Raw genomic sequence first — 16974 nt, 5'->3', positions numbered from 1 at the left:
CCTGACATCAATGCGGCAGGGGTATAAAAGAGGCAGCCGACACCATCTTCTTCAGTCTTTCTTGCCGCGCGGTGCCCGAAGCAGAAGCAGTTCACAAGTGCCGGTCGGCCAGCTCCTGAGATTTACGAAAATATTTCAGCCGAAGTCTTCTTGAAAGCTAAATACCCCGTTGGGGAAACTTTTCTTGCCTCAGTCCGATGTCAGACAAAGTTAATAATTGCATTTCATGTGGGAAGCAAATACCGCATAAGGATTTCCAGTCTTTCTGTATACCTTGCTTAGGCCCAGACCACGACGTCTCGGCCTGCCGTTTTTGTGCTAGATTCAACAAGCGCACTGCTAAGCGCCGGGCGGAGTTCGCCCTTCACTGTTTTGGTAAAAAATTTAATTATATTATGTCGTCGGATACTCCGACTCCAGTTTTGAGTAAAAGACTCAAAGATAAGGACCGACACACTAGGTCCGCACCGACTACTGACACCATGCTAAGGCTGACTACCGGTTCTCCGGTTCTCAGCGAGGCGCCTACGCAGCCCCTGAGTACCGATGACTCAACATTACCGTTGTCTTCAGTACCCGAGGTCACAGGCTCCTCGGTCCCCATTCCTACTACAGATACCGACGCCACTCTTGGCGGGGAAACTCAGAGTTTAGACAGGCCTGCCATTTCTCAAGGTGTCTTCAGGCCTTTCTCCTTCTCTATTAAAGCTTTCACTAAATCTAAAGCAGCCATGAAAACCAAAAAACAGGGACCTCAGACCCCCTCTCAAGGCCCCATGCCTAAAAAACAGATGCTCAAAATGGCTGAGGATTTGATTACTCCTATCAGCGGTTCTCAACCCCCCTCTGACAAAAGGTCCAGATTGGAGAAAGACTACCCTTCCTCAGATCAAGCCTCTATTACCTCAGAACATTCTGAGGACCAGGATTATGCCTATTCTCCTTTCGAAGACTCTGATGCAGAGGAGTCTATTCCCTCAGGACTACTTACCCTACATACATTGAGGGAACACTTTCACTGGGAAGGCCAAGATTACTCAGATTCCAATAAAAGGCTCAGGGATTTTCTTTTGCTTCCCCAGCATAGGCCCCTGGCTATCCCTCCTGTTTTTGATATATTGGATGATGTGTACACAGAAGCCAGCCTTAATCCAGATTCTTTGCCTCCAGCTCCTGTAAAACCAGACAGGTATTACCGGGTTCCTGATTCACACCAGTTCCTATACAAAAGCCATACTACTGACCCAGAAACTGTTTCACAGGGTCCCAAAGGTATTAAGGCCTGTACTGCTAAAAACCCATTACGTTCAGAGAGAGATTCCAGAGCTTTAGAAAGGTGGGGGAAAAAGGTGTACACCTCGGCCACTTTAACCATGAGGGCATTAAACTGTCAGTTCCATATGTTAAAGTATCAACAGTTTTTGTTATCTCAGTTGAAAAGCAAAATGACACAACCAGAACAACCAGATTTAAAAGAGTTGCAGGATTTGTTGCATGGTGCAGAGCAAGTGGCTAAACATACCTTGCAGTGTGGTTTTGATGCTTTAGAGGCCTCATGTAGAGCTGCTGTTACGGGGTCTGTTATACGTAGGCATGCTTGGCTTGGCTAGGCATTTCTGTGGTGGGCTCAAGCATGCCAAAGAAACATAGGCATCACAACAGGGGTTGGGAGGGTGTCCTAATGGTTAAGGTGTTTGCCCCTGCAAAGTAAGGGGTGGGTTTGAGTCTCACAAGGGGTAATTGACTAGGCTTAAAATGGCTCACAAGGGCAGTTAGCTTAGTACTAATCTATGAACCTATGAACCTATCAAAGAGCAAGCCTTACCAGATCATGTCAAAGCTAAATTATTAGATGCACCTCTTCAAAAAAATGTACTGTTTGGTGTTAAAGCTGAGGAGGTACTAAAGAAAATGGAGGAAAAAGCGAAATCAATGCAAACAGTGAAAGATTTCCTGCAGGTACAACCTCCATGTTTCAGCAGAAATTGGTCCTTTCCAGCCACAGACAGACCTCAAAGGGGCAGATACAGACACCCAAGGGGTAGAGGGCAACCAAGGATCTTTCAGAGCCAAACAGTGGCAAGCACCGACCCCAAGAGGTGGAAAAGATAGATCACAGTCATTTAGAAAACAGACACAATGACTTCCCCCTTTACCTGCCAAGCAAAGTTTTAATGGCAGCACCTTTGGGCAGAAAACTGGCATTATTCTCAAAAAATTGGCATATTGTTACAAAAGACAAATGGATTCTGGACATTATAGACAGAGGCTACAGGTTCCACTTTCACACCCTTCCAAAAATGAGAGGCATGCCAAACCTGCCACAAAATCAAAGGGCAGAGGCACAAAAACAAATTTCAGCTCTCATGGACATGAAAGCGATTCAAGAGGTACCTTCAAAAGAACAAGGTCAAGGGTTTTATTCCAGACTATTCCTGGTACCAAGGAAAGACAAAGATTGGAGACCTATCTTAGACCTATCCATCCTAAACCCATATTTACAGGTACCAAAATTCAAGATGCTGACATTACAGCAGCTTCTTCCCATGCTGGGCAAGGAGTCTTGGCTGGTAACATTGGACCTCAAGGAGGCATACCTGCATGTCCCTATCAGACAAGATTGCAGAAGATACCTCAGATTTCTTGCAGGTTCAACCCATTATCAATTCTCTGCATTGCCCTTTGGCTTATCTACTGCGCCCAGAGTGTTTATGAAATGCCTGGCATCAGTAATCGCCTTCTGCAGACTACAAGGAATACAAATCTACCCATATCTGGACGACTGCCTGATCCAAGCAGACAGCAAGGATATACTTCTGAAACACCTGGCATTTGTAATAAAACTGTTGAACTTTCTGGGATACACAGTCAGCAAAAAGAAATCAAAACTAATACCCTCTCAACAAATAATTTTCCTGGGTGACAGCTTGAATACAACCACCCAGATGGCCTACCTCACGCCAGAAAAACAAGGGCAACTGTCTCAATACTTCAGCAAAATGGCAACCTTCACCAGGCTGACTGCAAGGAAAGTCCTGCAGGCTCTAGGATTCATGGTATCTTGCATCCTACTAATCCCATGTGCAAAGCTGCATATGAGGAAACTTCAATGGTACCTAAAAAACTTATGGTCTCAACACAGCCACAGCTTGGAAACAATTATACCACTCATTCCATGCCTTCAAAAGGAATTTCTGTGGTGGGCTCAAGCATGCCAAAGAAACATAGGTCTCCCTTTCTGTGTACCTCAAGCAACTCAAATCATCACAACAGATGCCTCAGACTATGCCTTGGGGGGCACACATGACAGATCAGTGCATTCAGGGAAAATGGTCCCAAAAAGAGAAGCACCTACACATCAACCAAAAGGAAATGCTAGCCGTGCAAAATGCTATTATGACCTTCAAAGACCTACTGCATCCAGGCCAGTTTTTGATAAGGACAGACAACACCACAGTGATGTGGTACATAAACAAACAGGGGGGAACTCTTTCATAACCCCTGTGCAGGCAAGCCATGACCCTATGGAACACAGCACTGGAATTGCAAATTCAACTACAGGCACAATTCCTGCCAGGGAAGGAAAACACACTGGCAGACAGCCTAAGCAGAAATATGACAGATCCACACGAATGGAAGTTGCATCCTCAAGTTTTCACAAAGATAACTCAGGCATGGGGACAGCCAGACATAGATCTCTTTGCTACCCACAGAAATTACCAGTTGAAAAAATTTTGTTCAATTACCTATCATCCACAGGCCTGGAAAGTGAACGCACTTTCTTTCAATTGGACAACGTTGACAGTCTATGCCTTTCCGCCTCTTCCTCTGCTGCCCAAAGTTCTATTAAAAGCCAGAGCAGAGAGGCCGAAAATGATTCTCATTGCTCCAGACTGGCCAAGACAACACTGGTATCTGCTCCTGAAGAGCCTGACACATTCCCCACCATGGATCCTACCGCTAGTCCCTCTTCTGTTGTCCCAGCACAACTACAGGACTCTTCACAGCCAGCTCAAAACCCTAAATCTAGCTGCATGGAGAATTTCTTGATTTCGCAGCAGACCCTCCTCTCCAAGGAGGTGCAGGATGTCATCTTGGAGGCTAGTAGACCTTCTACTAGAAAAGCCTACTCTGCCAAATGGAAACGATTTTGTGCCTGGAATCAAGAAAAGGGCCAGAATCCTTGGGTAATAAATTTACCTCAAATGTTACAGTACCTTGCTGAGATGTTAAACAGTGGACTTTCCTTCTCCTCCATCAAAATCCACGCTTCAGCCATTTCTGCACAATACAACACAGATCCTCCTTTATTCTCTCATCCTCTCTTAAGACAGTTCCTCAGAGGGGCAAAGAATATAAAATCCCCAAGGAAACCACCAGTCCCTGCTTGGGACCTCAACTTCGTATTGGAAAAGCTGACCCTTCCTCCCTTCGAGCCAGCTTCTTCAACAGAACTACAATACTTGTCATGGAAAACAGCCTTCCTTCTGGCTATCACCTCAGCATGCAGGGTTTCGGAGCTACAGGCCCTCATGGCTGTGCAACCTTTTATCATTTTCCATTAGGACAGAGTTTCCTTACGAACCAACCCTACCTTTATGCCAAAGGTAGTATCCAGTGTAGCTTTGAATCAGACTATCCACTTAACTACCTTTAATCCTAATCCACAAAACAAAGGGGAAAGACTACTACATTCCTTGGACATTCACAGACAACTTCATTATTATTTGGACAGGACAAAGCCATTCAGGAAATCCAAGCAACTCTTTGTGTCCTATGCTACAGGTGCTCAAGGAAAGGCTATTTCCAAACAGACAATCTCAAAATGGATAGCCCACTGCATACGCTTTTGTTACTCATTTCATGGAAAAACTGTGCCTACAAGCATCAGATCCCACTCCGCCAGGGCCACAGCTAACTCTGCAGCTTTCCTCAGGGGTTCCTGCCAAGGACATTTTGGAAGCAGCCACTTGGAGTTCAGTGCACACTTTCTCCAAGCACTATCACCTTCCACTATACTGTAAATCTAGAGCGGGATTTGCCACAGCAGTCTTGCAGGGCATCCTTGCTCCTCCTAGTTCCACTTAGTGCCTGCCACCCCTACTTAGCTTTGGGATTCTTCCCATCTGTAATGACTGCAGCTGTATGCACGAAGAACATAGTACAGTTTTGTACCTACCATAAATGTAGATGTTCGAGTGGTCATACAGCTGCAGTCCAGGTTACCCCCCCTCCATCCCCTCTTAGGACAGGTCTTATGACAAACACCTTCTCATACAACCTATTTGGGGTATTCTTTTATGGTGTATTTGCTTACAACTACTGTTTCTTGATTATTCTATATTGCATGATTACATAAATTTATGTTTTGCCTTCCTTCTGGGGGCACCTGACATCTGGGGCAAGAAAAACTGAAGAAGATGGCGTCGGCTGCCTCTTTTATACCCCTGCCGCACTGACGTCAGGGAAGAAGCAACGACAACTGACGCCGGACCTAGACTTTGGAATTCGGCCGACCGAGGACCTGCCTGACGGCAGGATAACCCATCTGTAATGACTGCAGCTGTATGAGCACTCGAACATCTACATTTATGGTAGGTACAAAACTGTACTTTCTTTCCATAACAAAAAACATTAGTTTCTAATACCATCTCTAGCAAAGTGCAGATGAGGTCTGCATGTAGATTGCAACCTTGTGTAATATGATTTTGGGTAGCTTCAATCCCACTATCATTTGGAATAGAAGTGAATAGCTTGCAGACAAATAGAGTTAGTAGTTGTAAGTCTGTATATCTGCTTAGGTCAACCATCCTTAACTGTTCCAATAACATATTAGTGTCTTTGAGAACTGTAGATACCACTGATAACGGGATTCTTAACTGCTTATCAACATGCATTGAGATAGTTTCAGTTACCCAGCCACGTCCTGATACTATAGGGCGTAAAGGAGGATTTATCTTATCCTTGTGGATCTTGGGTAGTCCACTAATAGATGGTACCATAGGATGTGATGTTTCAAAAAATTCAAATAGCTCTTGGTTAATTCTGCCTTGCGTTACCATGTCATAAAGATATTCTCTTACTCTAGCAATCTTGGTGTTTAAATCAATTTTACTTATTTTCTGATAGGTTCTCTCATCCTGTAGCACTGAAATCATGGAATTGTAATACCAACTAGCATCAAATACTACAATAAGGGTTTAATAACCAAGTCCTGATTTCTTTGAAGTTCTAATAGAGCTTCTTTTTCAAATTTAGTTATATTGTAAAAACGTGATCTATCTGACTGGTCCACTCTTAACTTCTCCAATTCTCCTTCGCGTAACTTAATAAAAAGATCAACAGCTGGAGGATTCACAGGAATGAAAGAACTGGGTTTTTTTGGATTTAAACAGGGAGCTATATTCTGGTTTCCAAAGATCTTTTTTAAGGAAACATTTCTGCCAAAGCTCCTAGCTTCCACAGAGAATTCACTTAACTCAGATGATAAAGAAGGAATAAAGGTTAAACCTTTATTCAAAAGTGCAAGATGTTGCTCATTTAAATGGTATGTGGATAGATTAACAACCAACGTAATTATGCCAAAATCAATTACATTGTTTTTTTTCTTTTCCTGTCCTGGCTGTGAGATCTGGGGTTCCTTTGCCAGGCTTGTTTCAGAAAAAACAGTAAATTAGGTGTAAGCAGGGCATGGGCCGCTCCTAGTTTAGGTATAGTTCCTGAATTTGTGGTATTCTGTTTCTGCGAGCCTTCAGTGTGTGTGTCTTTCGGCTTTTCCCAGTTAGGGGTCGCCACAGCGGAACTCCAGTCCGCTAATAATTGGTAGTGGATTTTTACGTTCTGGGTTACCAGCCCTGACACACAACCTTCAATGAAGGCACGCCCCATTCACGTATGCCTCCACACACAAGACGCTCTAGCTGAGAATCGAACGGGACAACATCTTGCTATGAGGCGACAACACTACCGCAGCACCACCACCGCAGTCTTCAGTATTAGTACAAAAATTTTTAGCATTCTTGTTCACAAGTGAGGGAAATGACTCTTTTTTTTTCCTCTCTTCATGAAGAAATGAGGAATCACAAGAGGCTAAAGCTGCATTACTATTTGATGTGCTTAACGCAACTGTTTTGTTCGATTGTTGTTTCTTATTTGAAAATTGTCTTTCCTCTCACGGCCATTCGAATGTTCCTGAAGTCAGAAACATGTCTCAGCAGTTTCTGAGTTTTTGGTGCTTTCAGTTTGCTATCATATAAATTCAGATTAAACTGCAGAGTCTCTAGCTTGTTCAGGCAGGAATCCGATAAATCCATTTTTTATAATTCTGCTTGTTTCATTTTTATCTGTTGCGTGATTCTTTCTTCCTCCGGTTTGAAAAAATCAACCAACAGTTGTAAATATTTTTCAAGATTTATAGCCTGCCATTTGGCAAGCAATTCCGGATATTTATTGCCATAGCCAGGCATGCATTTCACCCTCATTCCACGAGGAATTACTTTGTAATGCATGCTAGCCTCCAAATGAAAATGCTGCCATTGTAATCTTTTTATTTGGTAGGCAGCTGCTTCTACTTAATTAAAAATGACTTCAAAATTCTCAAACGGAATATCAAAAACAGTGTTTGACACGCTGTCCAAACCTAAATTAAAATTTAGCAACGTATTTAATCTGTCAATAGATTTATCATGTGCTGCTCCAAATTTAATAAAATCCTTCATACCTCTTCCTTTCCCAGGATCAGAATCAATACTATTATCATCCATGTGCAACTACTTGAACCAAAATAAACCGTTGAGTTAAAAAATGAGCAGGTAGTTGCCAAAGGTGCACAAGGTACAAGTGAAAAATACATGGAACAACCAGAACACCACCAGGGATAAAACGTCCTTTAATAATGGAACACATGTTAAAAATATGAAGCTGTAAGATGCTGAGCAAATAAAAAATTAAATGCGGTCGTTCCTTTGCGACCCATACTAAAGAACAGAAGACCCACTATTGGGTAAAAAGGAAGGTGTGTGTGTGTTTTGCAGATTTTAATAGGTCCTAATCCAAATTGCTGATCAGTGAGGGTATTGTCTTGTCTTCACTTATCTGATTGGTCAAAAGTGATTTTATTAGTCTTGCTCCCCTCTCCAATTGTTACGATCTGATGAAGGAGAAATTCCAAAAGCGCTTATTGTGTTTAAATACAAAAAAAGGGGACTTTGTTTTGTTTTATTTGCTCAGCATCTTACAGCTTCATGTTTTTAATGTGTGTTCCATTATTAAAGGATGTTTTATCCGTGGTGGTGTTCTGGTTGTTCCATGTATTTTTCACTTCTACCTTGTGCACATTTGGCAACTACCTGCTCATTTTTTAACTCAACCCCAACAGCTTAGTGGAAAATTGCCCCTTCTGAGTTGGGAAGGCTTGATTGTTGGCTGGCATGGGGGCAAAATAACATACAAATTAAACAAAAAAATAGACTGATGTCTCAAGAATTGTGAAGTAATATTGAAACCACTGTTCCATCTAGAGCATTAGTCTGTCTTGTTAATATAATAGTATGCAGGATGCGAGATAAAGATGTGAAAAATCAGTGATTAACACTTTAAAGTGCAACTACCAATGTGTGTTTCATGTAATTTGTATAAAAAGATTGAGATTGCTATATTTAAGAGAATTCCTTGTACCCCAAGGTACAGAAATCTTGGCATATTTTACACACACACACACACACACACACACACAGACACACACACACACACACACACACACACACGTGTGTGTGTCTATATATAAGTAGAAAGGGTATTGGAGCACAGATATAGGTTAGAGGTGCAGAGGTGAAGCACTCTTGCAAAATGCTTTAAAAATGTTCTAAATAGTTTTAAATTTGATGGTCATATTACCTTATCTGTGTTGTCATTGCACTTGAGGGTTGATGACTTGTTTATTGCATTTCTGCCATGGAGCCTAAATTATGGTTGCCTTGTTGAGCCGCTTTCAGGGGACTAGTGAGGGGTAATCAAAGATTAGGCATAGACTTGAGGTGAGGTGTACAGATTTTATGTTTGCGACATTAGCAGTTAATTAATAGGTTCTCTTACTTGCAGTTCTTAAAGTCTTCGGTCAAATACCTGGCTTTTGATAAGAAAAAAACTTTGTATATCTAAAATGTAAAATTTTCCTGCCAGGCATTCGAGAAAGGGATTTCTTTAATGTTCTATGTTTTGCCACGTAGCATGCCTTGAGTCATGCTACAGCTGTCACTTAACAAGGTCAGTGGCAAAAGTCAAATTCCTTCACAGTCTCAGATTTCCAGTGTCTGTTCCACACAATTTTTGTCATTACCTTATACTTCATTGAGTGCAAAACTGAATGATGTTTCAAGTCATTGTTTGTTTGCTGATGTTCAATTTGTTGATCAAAGTCTTACATATGAGATCACAGGTGGTCTGGTTTCTGTTTGTGTGCTGACATTGATTCACTGTATGCAGGCTTTTCACTTTTATCCTTGGTAGAGTAACTGTGGTATTAGTATATCTAAGAAAAGGGAGAGTTGGGGCAGAGTCCCCCAAATGAGAAACAGAGGGAATTGACCCCCCCCCCCTGTTAAATGCTTTTTTAAACATTTTTAATAAACCGAAGCTTCAACCAGTTTGTCTGTTTGCAGTTTCAGCTAGTGGGCACTTCTTTCACTAGCACCTCTGGAGCTGACCATTTTGCACATTTGTTTTATTTACTTTTCTTTTTTCAGAATGCATATTGCAGTATATGGTATATTGTCAGTAAAGAGACCGTACAGTACAGTACAGGATTAAACATAGACTTGAGGTGAGGTGTACAGATTTTATGTTTGTGACATTAGCAGTTAATTAATAGGTGACAAAAGAAAAGGATCTTGCAATAAAAAGTAAATCCTTTTAGAAATGATACAGGTTTTTCCTGGACTTTCTCATGTTTCAGTAAAATTTCTGAAGTAATTTGAATGTAATTTGCTCTATAGTATACATTTCTGTTATTACCCTTTTATCTTGAAAAGTTATCTTAATAGGTGTAGTACTTTTATTACACACTATAGAGAATAAGTATATTTGTAAAGTAAAGTTACTGATCATCACCACTGTAGAGCAGTGTCTTTCGGCTTCTCCAGTTAGGGGTCACCACAGTGGATCACTGGTCTGCAGATTGATTGGCAGTGGAGTTTTTATGGTGTCCAGTTGCCAGCCTGGTGCTCAGCCTTCACAGAAGGCACACACACATGCACCTACTGCATGTCTTTAAAACTCACTCGACCACAGGGAGGACATGCAGACTTTGCACAGAAGGTGATCCAGCCATGAATCGAACCAGAGAACCTCTTGCTGTGAGGTGACAACTCTAACCGCTGCACCACTGTGGCCATTCATCACCACCGTATAAGATAACTAAAATCAGAGGTATTTACATAACTTTTCTGACAGTGTAGTATTGTTTTTGTTGTCAGCATCATATAAGCTAGCAGAAAAAAGAGTTGTACTAAACATGCTGTGTAAATAGTGGACAAATGAAAACAAAGAACTACATCAAAGCTGGATAAATCAGCTAACTGCTTTAATACAGAAATGCACACACACACACACACACACACACACACACACACACACACACACACACACACACACACACACACACACACACACACACACACACACGCACATGCACACACACACTTGTGCTTTCATTCTTATTTAAACATAATTCCAGAACTTCATCAGACTAGCAGGTTTTTAACTATGTTTCATTATTCGTATATATATATATGCTATTTCCTTTCTAAAAGTAATGCAAATTATGCAATTTAGAAAGAAATGCACACCATGTGCATGGCATAATATAGAACAAATTGGAGGTGTACACATTAGTGAGATAAACAGATGAGTTGAGCACTAGGCAAGTTTATTTATAAAGAATCCAGCTATTGTGTGGGGTACTTTACTAGGAAATGTTAAAAGAAATTTCATTTTTTGTTTCATTACGAAGTAAAGTATGTCGAATGCAAGAATCTTTGAATTACAAAAAAAATACAATAAATGAAACTTTTGAATTAAAATGTTTATTTTCAGGTTTGTATTTATTTAGTTGCTTATTTTAACTGGGGGTTTGAGTAGTCCAAGCATACACAATCCAGGTCAGAAGACAAAAGCAGATCATACCTGTCAACCTCTTAGTGCAAGAAATCTGGAAAAAGCCTGACAAAATGAGGGGACAAAGGCCAACAATAGGGACATATTTTAAAATATTGCTCTTATAAACCTAGAAAGTTGCTAGATTAAAATGGTCTGTGTTAACATACATTTTCTGAAGGATTTGAAATCTGAAACTCAAATGTATGTTATTATTTGTGACTTAATTTCTCAGGTCATCCCACTGATTTGTCAGAAAACCACAAATTTTGAGGAATAGACCAAAAATAGGCAAAAATCTGCACAGTTGAGAGGTATTAAACAGATACAATAATGAACATTAAAACAGATAAAATAGCTGGCAATAAACAGGCACAGTTACATATAGGAGACATGGTTACATTGGTATAGACACTGAAAAATATTCATTGCTTTATGATTTAACTAAAATGTAACCATAAAGCACAAATGCAAGACTCTGTGTGTGTGTCCGATTCAAATTACAATAAAGTATCTATTATCTGAACTAATTGGGAACTAGGCTAGTTCAGATAATCAAACTGTTTGGATAATCAACCATATAATTGAACCGGATAAAAAACTTCTAAAGTCTTGTTGTTTCTGCATGCAGGGAATACACTTCAATCATTCAGCGATTCCAGTGTTCAATGAAGAATATTTTTCAAACACAAGCAGGCTACAAGCTCAAAAAACATGCACAAGCGAATACGTATAATGTTTACTTATTCAGACTTTGATTTTTTCCTACCCAAAAACTTTGGAAGGCTGTGTTCAGGTAATTGACATTTCAGATAATCGACTCTCTACTGTATCAAAGTTTCAGAGCTTTGAAAGTCATATGATTAGGACCATATGATCAAAGTTTTGAGACTTTGAACATTTTGAATGGAGATCTCGGTGCATCTCGGAACAGGAAATGTATCTTTTTCCACAATGTAGTATGTTCTTGAAGTTGGTATATTTAATTAGCAAGGGGTGTGAGGGAAGCAGGGGGGGCTTGCCCCCCTGCCAAAACATTAGAAATTTTCTCTTTCTTTTTTTTTTTTTTTTATGTTCGACGTTCCAAAACTTTGATCACATGGTCTCAGTCATATGAATTTCGAAGTTTCGGATCTTTGATAATGTGACATATATCCGTGTTTGTACATGTCTGTATTTATATGATATGTATGCATATATTAATAAAGCTTGTTATGAAAGTTAGAGTACACTATTTTTGTGTATGGTTAAAATACAATGCATATACAGTATGTACATTGTGGCAAAAATTAAAATATCTACATGACTGAGGCCGACAGCTTTAGTAATGAACCAGTGTTGAACTGCATTTATGTACAGAGAAATGCAGTGTATTAAATATATGAGTTGATGTTTTCAGTATCTGCAAGGAATGGGGGTCAGCAATGTGGATGGTTAAAACCTCTGTCACCATATGTAATCATTTATTGTGCATTTGGCATAGTTGCCAGTTGGACAAAAGTAGATTTATTATTGCCACTGAGTTTAAACACTTGATTGTTCAGGTGCCAGAAGAATGATTCCCCCCCTACACACACACACACACACACACACACACACACACTTGTATTCTGTGAAGTTAACACATTTTATAGTAGATTTCCATACACTGCAAAAATGGAGTGGGAAAAAAATAAATTTTTCTTTTGCTGTAGTGTAAGGGGGTAAAGAACTTCAGCAGAGTGGTATCTGCCTCACAGCTCTGGGGTACTGGGATCACATGGATGTATGTACAGATAACTATAGATAGATCACATTTACCATTGTCCTTGTGGCACATGTCATGGCTAAAAATGGTCCAGGGAAGGACCAGTTCACTTATCCTGTTAAATATATAAAATAAAATTCAAATAAAAGCAGTTAGTCATTAATATTCCCATGGAATTCAGTGCAGAAAAAAAGCAGACAAATGGTAATAAATTTGCACTGGGCACCATTTCCATCTTGTGGAGAAGAAAGAATAGGTAATACAGTACATCTTGGTCATAAGTTTTGTTTTTAACCATGTAAAAGTGATATCTTGAACCATACTATTTAACATAGTAACATATAAGGTTCATTATTTATTGTCTTGGTCTGCCATGTTGAGCCATGTATTTTTAAATCCTTATAAGTCAAAAAGGGAAGTCTGGCTTGTTTTGCAGCTAAGGTAGCAAGAATGTGTTCCAAGTAGTATTTAAAGGAGAGCTAGGTCTGAAGGATGAAAATCTTGTAGTTACTGTGATTAAGCACCAGTCAAGGCAGTGTGCTTGTGTGTGTGCATGTGCTTGCATGTGTGAGTGCGTGTGAGCATGGGCTTGCATGTGTGAGTGCATTTGTGTTATTTGCTGTCAAAATACCCAGTTAAGAGATACTTACCAAGAAGAATGTTAACATTTTTGGAATTGCTTTAGAAATAACTGCACCAGTAGACAGCACGATGTGGCATGCATGCTTTAGATATGCCCAAGGTATCAAATTGTGTGTTACTGGTTTCACACTATTGTAATTCTCCTCTGTGAGTCAAGGATTTTCCCAAGCAGAAAATTGTGTTTGTTCTAAAAATTATTTGGAAAACACAGTTTGATACACTTGTTATTAGACTAAAGTATGGCCTTTTGAGTCTGCAGTAGAAGGTTTGTTTAAACAAGTAGTTCTAGTAATATTGTAGAACTGTGTTACCAGTTTTTCCCATTGCATAATTAAATTATTGCAGAGTATTTTGTAATTTAGGTTGGTGGTCATCATATATAGATGATTTCTTTAAAAAATGTACATAGACTATGTGTTTTAAAATATGTAGTATTAACTTATGTTGACTTTTTAACAGTGGTGATTCCCAGACTTGTACTGAAACATTGCTTGCACATATGCCAACCAGAAAGTTCACATGGAGAGCAGTAAATGCTGACTGATGTGCGAGACAGAAATTATAGAGATCACAGCTACAGAACACTTTTCCTTTTGTGCTTCTCTGCTTGATGCTTTAGAGACTGGGGAGTTTGGAGACACAATAGGCTTTAGCTTGCTCATGTGTATTTATATGCATATTTGCATTTGTTGACTGGGGTAGCGCAGTGGTCAGTATTGACCAATTTCAGTCTCTGCTCAAAGGTGTAAATATCCAAGACATAAGTAAAGTGCAGTCATGCAGGCAGAGTATGATTAATACACACCAAGAAAAATTATCAAGGGTTGAGAGACTAAGTGAGATATTAACTTGTTTACAACAATAACAGCATGCATTAACATGAAAAATAACAGATGTACTTGTTTATGCAATCACTAAGTAGGGAAAGGAGATAAGGGAAGGGAAGAGAGGAGAGGAGTGGTTCATGTGTATTGATAGGAAGAGAGTGTGAGAATTGCGTAGTATGAGAAAAATGGTAAGGAGTAGTGTCAGGAGACGAGATGGCTCTCCTACAGAAACAACAGATGTGGTAGAACAGAGAGTGTAAGATAAAGAAGAGAAGGAAGTTAGGTTATGTGGGCACTTTGTAAGCATTGATATTTTGCCTTGATAGTAAGGCATTTTTGAGATTAGAACAGAAACTGTTGCATGATGGAGCTTAAACAGTTGAGAGGCTAGTAACAGTGTCAACTCTGTTTCACTGATAACACTTTGGCTTTTTCTAAAGTTATACCATGATGTTTAGTCCCAGAGTAGAGTGCATATTTTGTTAGTGATAGTGTAGAGAATTCTAGTGTTTCTTTTTGTGGATTCAGAAATGAGTGATAGGCCATAACTAGGTAGGCAAGATAACTTCCTCTGCCTATGACTGATGTTCTTCGTGTTTCACTTGTTGCAGTCATCATCTGTGGGTTATCCCTGCTGTGGTAGCCCTTGGCCGGCCCAAATACCAGAGTCAATGTTTTTCTGCATCAGCTCATATCACTTGCTGCATGACGTCAAGTCATCAGTGCTATAAAGGAAGGCAGCCAATGCCATTACATCAGTCTTTCTTGCCGTGGAGCCCGTACCAGAAGCAGTTCGCAAGTGTGCTGGTCTGTCGCTACCAGAGTTTGAATTACAGCTGAAAACGCCCAAAGTCAAGTACCCCATTGGGGATCCTTTTTTCTTGCACTAACTGATGTCCGAAAAAGTTAACAATTGTGTTGCCTGTGGAAAGCAAATACAACACCAAGACTTCCATTCGTACTGTTCCATTCACTTGTTTAGGCCCAGACCACAATGTCCCCCGTTGCCGGTTTTGTGCCCTCTTTAATGCGAGAACCATTCATCGTAGAGCTCTTATTGTAGCCAGGTATTTTCGTCTTCCATCTTCACATTCTGAAATGGCATCCTTCAGCCAACAATCCGTAGACATTCCGAAAAAATGTAAGGATAAAAAGAGAGACAGACCACACAAGGCTAAGTTTTCCGACAACTCTACCGCTAAGCAGGTCGTCAGTTCTCCAGAATTCAGTGTGGTCCCTTTGCAGCCCTTGATGCTCGATTTGATACCTTCGCAGGTCTCTAGTGAGACCCTTTGGAGTCCAGTATGCCGTAGAAATCTTCTTTGTCTTCCAAGCCTTTGGTTGTGTCTGCCATGGTTGGGTCCAGAGCCGCGACACAGGCACCAGCTTCCGAGAAGGTTTTTCGCACTACCGAATCTAGGCAAAAACCATCTTCTCTGACTACCATTTCTCTCAGACCGATGGATACTCATAGGCCTAGAGGCAAGGCCACTCCTAGGAAAACTACCTCTAGCCACCATTTTACTCCTGCCCCACCACTCCATGCTCAAATTCTTAAAATGTTGGAAGATCTTATCACCCTTATCAGGGGTAGTCAGGCCACACCTTCTAAAAGGAAAAGAGACATTTCTCCTGAAATACTGATAGAACAGGATTCTGAGGAGTTTGATTATTCAGATTTTGAAGAGGAACCACAACATCTGACCGCTTATTAGGATTCAGATGCAGAGGAATCCATTCCTTCTGCCACCACACCAGAAGATCTTTCTTTTGGGGAAACCCTTCACACCCTCAGGGAATATTTCCACTGGGAATACCAGGACTTCCCTCAGTCTAAGAAAAGACTAGACTAAGAGTTTCTATATCTACCCCAGCACAGACCATTGGCCATCCCTCCAGTCTTAGAGGTGGTTGATGATGTCTTCTGTGAATCCAGTTTAACTCCTGATGCCCTCCCACAACCTGATTATATATGTTATTGTTTTAATGATTCATTTTTCTTTAAAGTATAATTAATGATGAATGTGAGATCAATCTATCTATTAGTGTGGGGGTGTGTTTTTTTGTGTACATAAGTAGAACATTTGGTAATGCATTTTTGTCTGATGAAATTTGATCATTGTACCTTACGAAAGTGCTAACTTTTTACTGAGTCCTGAAGTAAACTATCGTGTTTGGAATTAGCAGCCGTGTGGTTCATTTTTATATTTTTCTCAGTTGGTCTTTTATTGTTTCTGGTATTTGTGTTTACTGTTATGGCTGAAGGGAATGCTGTTGTGTCGATGGAGGAGTTCCAGAAATTGAGGGATTCGGTACACACCCTTACTATTTTGGTCCAGCAGTTGTAACCCAAGACACCTTGAGGTAACGAGTGTGAGTTACAACTGGACCTACATTCTGAAATAGATTTTGGTGATACACCTCGTGTTTTAAGAGATAGTGTGGATGTTATGGATCAGTCTGAGTTTCCAGCATTGAACCCATCGCAGGGGCAAGCTAACTGTTCTAACAATGAGGTTCATTTGAACAATATGTCGGATACACCAACTAAAACATTAGATCGCTGGTTGAAGGTGAATGTACCATCTGTCATGGATCAGCAGGGGG

General features: G+C 40.3%; 1 protein-coding gene across 1 annotated transcript in view; it reads left to right on the top strand.

Moving 5' to 3' along the window:
• PLEKHH3 (pleckstrin homology, MyTH4 and FERM domain containing H3) overlaps positions 1-16974 on the top strand; it is a 777695-nt gene that overhangs the window by 505042 nt on the left and 255679 nt on the right. The gene's annotated exons all lie outside the window — the stretch shown is intronic.

The sequence above is a fragment of the Protopterus annectens genome, chromosome 13.part0, assembly GCF_019279795.1.
Source record: "Protopterus annectens isolate FY-2018-M chromosome 13.part0, PAN1.0, whole genome shotgun sequence".
NCBI lineage: Eukaryota > Metazoa > Chordata > Ceratodontiformes > Protopteridae > Protopterus > Protopterus annectens.
Note: the sequence above shows the minus strand (reverse complement) of the source record. Positions and strands in the feature narration are given on the sequence as shown.